The sequence below is a fragment of the Eublepharis macularius genome, chromosome 3 (genome assembly GCF_028583425.1).
Source record: "Eublepharis macularius isolate TG4126 chromosome 3, MPM_Emac_v1.0, whole genome shotgun sequence".
NCBI lineage: Eukaryota > Metazoa > Chordata > Lepidosauria > Squamata > Eublepharidae > Eublepharis > Eublepharis macularius.
The window spans coordinates 23,717,584-23,726,058 of NC_072792.1; positions in this window are offsets into that span (position 1 = coordinate 23,717,584).

The window sequence follows — 8,475 nt, forward strand, 5'->3', positions numbered from 1 at the left end:
GAACTTCCTTGGTGATCTCCCATCCAGGTACTAACCAGGGCCAACCTTGCTTAGTGTCATGGACCAACCTGGCCCAGTGGAGCAGAGAGACTCAGAGGACTCTTCTGAGGAAGAGGCAGCTGGTGAACCTGACCCAGATCCACAGCCAGTGGCAGAGGCACTGCAGGAGGAGGCAGGCCCTGAAGGCTCAGATACTGATCCACAGCCAGGTCCCAGCACATCGGTTCCTCAGCTTCCCAGCCCTGGGCTGGCAACAGAAAGCCAGGGGCAGGCCAGCTCTCCCCCTTCATCACCAGAGCCTCGGGAGCGCTGCCAGAGGAGGGCTAGAAGAGCCCTCCAAGCCTGAAGGCGCACTGCCAGGCTAGCAGCACAGCACCGGCCCAGCATCGTTAGTGATGATGAGTGCTCGCAGGAGCAGGACTGAGACAGCCGGCAGGTGCTTGCTGTAGCACAGGCAGCTGAGCACTGTGAGGGTTAAAAGCAGCCGAAGAGGGAGTGGCTGCGTGGAAGCAATGAGTCTGCTCACTACTGACCTTGCTGCTGTGTTTGGAACTGATTCTCTTGTCCCTGACCTTGGCCTGTTCCTGTGAATGTGTTTCTGGAAGCCCCTTTGGACTTGAAGCCGTGAGTGTGCCCAATTGGTGCCTGAACCTTGGAACTGGGTGCTGCCCTGCTCGGACAACTTGGGAGTTTTCCCTTGCCTGCTGCCAGCGTGAGTCTGCATCGGGACACTTAGCTTCTGAGATCTGACAAGATTGGGCTAGCCTGGGCCATCCAGGTCAACTCTTTACATTGGAATCATTCAAATGTGATTCCCCTATCTGTAATCTGTAAAGATCAGGAAGAGACATATAATCCATAAGCTATATCTGCAATTTTTAACTCTTTGTTTTTGAATTATTTTTTTTTGGTAGCAGAATTAAACACAACAACCCACAGAGAGCTAACAATACTTATCTAAGTACAACATATAGTCCAATTGTAGGATATTTTAAGGGGAAAAGTTTTTAAAAGTGAAGCATGTTTTTAAACCTATAATATTATTTAACGTTTTTTGTGGGGTTTCTTGTGATCCTAAATTGGTTCATACATTGACAGAGAAGAGAAACAACTTTTAGGAATATCAGAAATCGTTTTGGCAGTGAAGCTGGCAAATAGCCACAGGAAAGGCAATTTAAAGATACATGGGGAGCAAAATTAGAGGGTCATTTTGCCCCATTTCTTTCATGGGCAATAACCAGCACATGCTGGTTAACACACTACATTTATCAGAATGCATTATCATCAACAACAGCATGCCAAATAGGGGCGTGCCCTACACCCAGAACGAGGGGAGTAAAACCTTAATTAAACCATCCCAGATCTCATCCTCAGGTTGGTACAGCCAAAGGCACTAATGAGAATCCATTGCTCCCTTCCCAGATGGATATTCTAATATCTCTGTTTTTTTGGAGATGGGGAAAGTTACAGGCTAATCTAACACACAGGAATTTATGGTAATGTATGATGCATGGAAAGATACCAATCAAAGAACTGATCTCTATCTTGCCACACTTTGTGGATATTCCTTGGTTCGTTTGGGAATGACCACATCTAAGCTCTATGGGTCTTCTTGATCACTAAACATGATCCACATGACTCGCAATGCCATTTTAAATAGAGCTCCATACACCCTTTTAACTCCATTGACTTGATTGGACTTAGTAGGCTGTTTATTACTCTGCATATGTTGGCACTGTTGGATTAGGGACATGCCCTTAGTTGTCAAGAGACTGTATTATGGGTAAAATAAGTAAGACCACCAGAAGCACAGCCTGATAGGTGCAGTTGAATTAGCTGGTATAATTGCCTCGGGAGAGAGGAATGCTAAGAGTTCAGCCTAAGGGAAGGAAAACTGCATGGAGGTTTCATCAAGCAGCAGGTGGACTGTCTATACCAGTGGTTCCCGAAATTTGTAATATAGCGACTATGAAGTCTAAATTTACTTAAAATGATGACCCATTCAGGGCTGGCCCAAGAGATTGAGAAGGTGTGAGGGGGCACCAGGTTGAGGAGATGCAGGAAGATGGCAGATGTCAGGAAAGAGGTGGGTGGCAAGTGGCTCAGTGCAGTACATCTCCCACAAGTAGAGGGCAGTGAGGCGCTGAAGAGGCCTGGCAAGAGGCTGGGCTGCTGAAGGAGCAGCACCAATATGGAGCCTGTGCTCGCATACGCCTCTTTCTCTCCTCCCCTCACTTGCCCAGGTACTGAACAGCTCCCGCCTACTCTCCAGCATTTCCCCCCTTCTTCCATCTACTATCACAAAGTTACTAGTTGCCAGACAGCTCCCCCCCTCTCCCGGTTATTGTCGCAAAGAGGGACGAGGGACAGTGAAGCAAGAAATGTGAGAAGCTGGAAAGGAAAAAGAAGAGAGAGAGAGAAGGGGGCAAAGGGCAGACTCTGCCATTAGGGCTGGCTGGCTTGTGATCTACTTTCATAGGTTTTGTGACCCACATGTGACAGACTCACATGTATTCCTCCCTGTGTATTCCTGTGTATCCCTCACATGTATTCCTTCCTCACATGTATTCCTCCACTTACACTCCACTCGATCACTATGAGCAGAACTACAAGTGACAAAAGGCACAGGTTGGACCCTTGCCAGCTTCCCTCAAGTTTTGATGGGAAATGTAGGCAGCTTGGCGGAATGTTGGACAAGTGACAGTTGAAAAGTCCATTGGACAACAGTCGGAGAGCCAAGCTGCAAGACCAGGATGCCTACATTTCCCATCAAAACTTGAGGGAAGCTGACAAGTGTCCAACCTGTGCCTTTTGTCACTTGTAGTTCCGCACTATGTGATCGAGCAGAGTGCAAGTGGAGTGCAAGTGAACAGAGAGGAATACATGTGAGTCTGTTCACTTGTCATTCAAGTATAACTCATCACTTCTAGCTTGGCCCTGAGGTTCCAACCCAAAGGTTGGGAAACCTACACAAATTCTGGCCAACCAATACAACCAAGTTGAGTACAGCATTGACAGCTGGCTATCTTTCCCATGGATTCTGTCCATGGACAGAGGAATGTCTCCACCTAGATCACTGCCCAGACTAGCAGGCCACTAAGAGAGAAAAAATCCTCTTTGCTTTTATGCAAGCTAATGCTGCAGACCTTTGTGCAACAACAACGAACAGTCACTGTTGGAATAGAAGCTATTCAGCACTTAGCATGCCTAGACATTGGCAGCAAGATGTGTGTGTTAGTTTCGCCTTTACATTAGAAGTGTGTATTTTTGTGATGCCTCTCTTTCTGATCTAGAAGCTTGATGTAGCCAGTTTGGTATAGTGGAGAACCAGGTTTGATCCCCCTCCACTTGAAGCCAGCTGGGTGACTTTGGGTCAGTCACAGCTCTTTTAGAGCTCTCTCAGCCCCATGGACCTCACAGGGTGATTGTTGTTGTGGGGATAATAATAACATACTTTGTAAATCGCTCTGAGTGGGCATTAAGTTGTCCTGAAGGGCAGTATATCAATCGAATGTTGTTGTTGTTGTTGTTGTTGTTGTTGTTGTTGTTGTTCTGACCCCTCCTCCTCTTTCTGTGTCTTTGTTCTTCTTTCTCTTGGTCTTGCAAGAAGCAAGCTGTTTTTTGCAGATCTTTCCTGTGCGACTTGCAAGAGGCATACCCAACTGGATTAGCTGACCACCTGCAGTAGGAAATGATGTTCTTTAGATTAGGTTTGTATGTTTTCTTCTGCTACCACAAAAGAGCAAGTGAATGTGAATCAACTTCAATAAAAAGTAAGTTTTACCTGCTGCGATATACTGGGTTGAAAAAGTGTTTCGCCACACATGATTCCGTGCTAACGTGACTGTGCAACTTTGCTACATCAACTGAAAAATATCCCCAATAGTTGCCAGTGAGTTTGATAGTCTCTTTTGCAAAAAATAATAAATTGACCTTGCCATCCTCTACCCTGCAGGTTCCCAGGGAGTCTTGCTTTATTTCTACAATAAATAAACATCATTTGACAAGGCCGAAAGAAAAGTTTTTTTTCGGGAAACAATAGCAGCAACAAATAAAGAAGAAACGAGGAGAAGCATAAGGTCAGTTGGCAGGAGGGGACTTCTTTTTCAGTCCCACATTCCAGTGAAACAAAGGAAGAGGAAAGAACAGAGAATGCTTAATTAGGAATTGCAATTGGTTCTTTGAAACTTTTTGCTGTTGCCAAGATTCCATGGTCGAACACTGTTATTTTATTTCGTAAGCTTTGCAGTTTGTTCATGCACAGTTCACTCCACAGCATTTTTACTTGTAAGTAAGTCCACTGACTTCATTACTCCTTAAAAGTGCAATCCTATGCAAAGTTACTCCAGTCTAAGACCAATGATTTAAATGGGTTTATTGCCCCACAAGTGCTTAGGTCTGGATATAGAGAGAACGGTGGATGCCACTGAAATGTATGGAGACCTTCGCAGCAACATAAATGAGGTTCAAATTTTTACCGACAAACATGTTTGAATTTGTTCATGTGTCCTCCTGGCTAACAGGTTCCCAGCTTTCAATTTCAAAAATACTGTTTATCATGTGAAAAAAACAGCCATTCAAATTCTCAGTTGGTTGAGGAAGAGTTCAGATAAATGGAAAAAAGATTAGATTCATAGTATATATATATATATATATACACATTTCAGAAAAAACTCCCATATGCCATTAAAAATCTCCTCTCTCTGTTTTATATTGTGCATGATAAATGTTAAAAGTTCTCCATTAACAATTTGATTCAACATTACCTGTTTCTTTTCTCTTCTTTTTCTCTTTTTTCCCTTTTATGTTTAATCCTTTTCTGTTTTATTATAAGATCCTTTGTTTACTCGTTCATGCACTATTGTATGTTATGTATGTGATTTAGATGGTGTATTTTTGTTGTGTTTGGAAAAAATTAAAAAAAATATTTTTTAAAAAAAAAATCCCAGTTGGTTTAGGACTGGAGTAAAGCACATACCCTCCAAGATATCACAGATGAAAACTGGAACAGGGATGCAACACCCCAGTTCTAATACCAAGGATTACTTCTTGAGCACCACACAATCACAAATTGCTGAAGATTCTAGTCCATTTTTTGTACATTGCAATTTTTTGTATCACAATTGTCTCACTATCAAAGGCTATGTTTATTCTTTGGGTTGAAGAGTTTCTTGGGGAAAAGATTGTCCCACACAACATGGTATCAATGGTTCAAAACAGAGCACCACAGCTGCAAGGCATGAAATGGAAAGCTGCGCACTGCACGGTGCCTTGGCACCCAAAGCTGTGCGTCCACTTTGCCCGACAAGATTCAGCTTGGGGAAGTTACTAGAAAAGAGAGGCCACCTCCGTAACACAAGAAGAGCTAATGGAATTGCAAAACATCATAGTTATTTCAGCTCCAAAGTTTGACCTTTTAAAATCAGTTTATTAGCACGGTGACTTTCAATGTACAGAATAATGTAACCAAAGGTAACATATCCCTGCCTTTGGTGTTTCACTATAGGAGGGAATGATACGTTTGATTTTTTTTAAAAAAATACGAAATTGATAGCTCAGTACTGCTTATCTGGTGAGCAGGGCTTTTTTTCAGCTGGATTGCGGTGGAACAGAGTTCTGGCACCTCTTGAAAATGGTCACATGGCTGGAGGCCCCGCCCCCTGATCTCCAGACAGAGGGGAGTTGAGATTGCCCTCCACGCCACTGGCTGATCCAAACTAACGTCGTGTGGTCCTGAGTTCCACCTCTGAGTTCCACCACCTCTTTTCCCAGAAAAAAAGCCCTGCTGGTAAGTATTTATTAACCACAAAACCTCTGCAATGATGTGGGATGAAATTTATCTTGACCAATAGATAAAAACTTATCTTGAGTTATCTGGGCTGAGATCAGACTATGGTATCCAGCATATAAAGAGGCAGTAATAAGGACCAGTTCTCATAATCTGCATGCAAAGAGGTCAACTTGTGTCTGGTTTGTACAACTTCAGACTGCCAGTGAGATTATCATGATTGACAGTCTATTGTGACTGATTCCATACAAAAGAATTTTAAATGTCAAGAAGAAGAGTACATGTTACTTTAAAAGTGTGTGGGCTTTTTTATGAGGAAGAACATTCAACAAGTGAACTACCAGCTGCAGTTTTAAAAAGTGCATCTAGGAAACAGGGTAACCTGCTGGGATGGGGCATTCTGCCACAAAGTATTATAAAGGCCAGGGATCATTTCGCAGAAAAAGAGCTGGAGGAACTCATTAGCATAACTCATTAGCATATGCCACGCCCCCTGGCATCACCTATCCTGGCTGTTTTGGACCCAATCTTGGCCATTCAGGGCCAAAATTGGGCCCAAAATGGCAAAAGGGGGCTGAAAATGGCCGAAAAGGGGCCCAAAATGGTTAAGATCGGGCCGCTGCTGAGTGGGAGAGTGATCAACCACCTGTCAAAGGCCCAATTCGGGCCGTTTCAGCCCTAATTCAGGCTGAAACGGCCCCAAATGGCCGAGAGTCAGGTGGCTGGGGCCACCTGACATGTGACCTCTTTGGGGAACTGCCGGAACTTCGTTCCTGTGCATTCCCCTTCAAAATGAGCCCTGATAAAGGCCATATACCATATAAAGGTTCTTAGAGCCTTAGAAGAAGTACTATTGAAATGGAGGAGAGCATAAGGCAGAAACATACCAGATAGACTTTGCTTGTTCCTCTGGGTCTTCTGAAGGACTATGGGATGTGAGTTAGTTGGGGGGAACCTAAATTTAGAGTACAGGAAGTGAGAGGAGGGAAGAGGGAAGGATACCTGAAGGATAGTTGGTTCCACTAGACTTTATCCACCTATGGCACTTAACCCAAAATTTAAAAAACAGGGCACAGACCCAACATGCGTGCAATCTAAATCTATTCAGTTTACTTTCTAAATCCTGATACCTGTCAAATACTGGTTTTACTAACAGGTAAATTTATGGTGAATTAACAGCAAGAAGAGGAACAGCTGTTTTCTTTCTGTGATGTCATTCATTATCACCTTACACTTTCTTATATGCGTTTGGTACTTTAACAATATAATTGACAAGTAGGTGTTCCAAATTTAATACAAATCTAATTTGAATGTAATGTTTCATGAGAATTCTCAGTCCCAGCAAATGAATATTTAGGGAATCAGCCAAAATTAGGATGAGACAGCTGGGATTCTTATCTTGTAATTGGGGATTTATGATCCTTTTATGCCATGCTATGCTTCAAAGTTGTTCAATTTTGAAATGCCTTGATACGCTTTAAGATTGAAAACAGGCGTTCTTGGACAGACCTGTTACCCTCGACAGCTGTATGGAACATCTAAATTCAGAAGCAGTGTATATGCAACCCCAAGCAAGCTCCCATTGCCCAACGCTGCTCCAAATGGCTGCAGGGATATTTTTTTAAACTCTCAGGCTTTGTAAACATGATGATGTCACTTCCTGGTAAAACCCAGAAGCAATGGTGGTAGCTCTAGGAATTGCCAGAAACACTATGGTAAACCATAGAGTTTCCACGGATTCCTAGAGCTACTGCCATCACGTCTGGGCTCTCCCCAGAAGTGACATCATCATGATTGTGCCACCACTTGCAACCCTGCCACATCCTTATCTTCAACCCTCCCACAGGTTTCTGTGCTTGGCCCGGCAACCCTAAGCCATGTGCAAGCCCTATTTGGATCAGGGCCATAATGTGCAGGGAGGTGTGACAGACAGGGTTAAGCCCATCCCTCTTTTATAACTCCACCAATCCCCTTTTAACCTAGTTTGTGTACTGGAAAAGCCAGAAGCAGCCAATCAGGGCCCTCAGAATCCTCAGAAGGAGATGGGAGGGGAAGTTGGAGGGGTAAAAAGAAGCATTTTATCTGCCAGTACAGATAGGGTTCAGAAGTCTAACAGGGAAGTTAGGGAAAGAACTCTCTAAGGGCCAAGCTACAAGTGACGAATGACACAGGTTGGACACTTGTCAGCTTCCCTCTTGAGGGGAAATGTAGGCATCCTGGTCTTGCAGCTTGGCTCTCCAACTGCTGTCCAATGGACTTTTTAACTGTCACTTGTCCAACATTCCACCAAGCTGCCTACATTTCCCATCAAAACTTGAGGGAAGCTGACAAGTGTCCAACCTGTGTCATTCGTCACTTGTAGTTTGGCCCATAGTCTATCTTCAGGCAGAAGCAGACTGGTTTAGGGTATTTGGCAGGGAGGGCATATGCTAGTTATTAAGCTCTAGAATTTAGCCTTCCTAGGCAGTGGGAAACTGAGGGGCAGACTCAGGTCTGTATGTTATTAGCTCCAGTAAGATCTAATTAAGGTTTGAGAAACCCAAGGGAACCTTGTTAATGCTGCGTCTCTCACAGGAGATTGGCAGTTTCTGGCTCACTCGCTCTCTTTCTGAAATGATATATTCTAACGTGAAATGTTTTTTTCCAATCTGAGATGTACATATGGTTAAAAGGTATATATCTTAAGC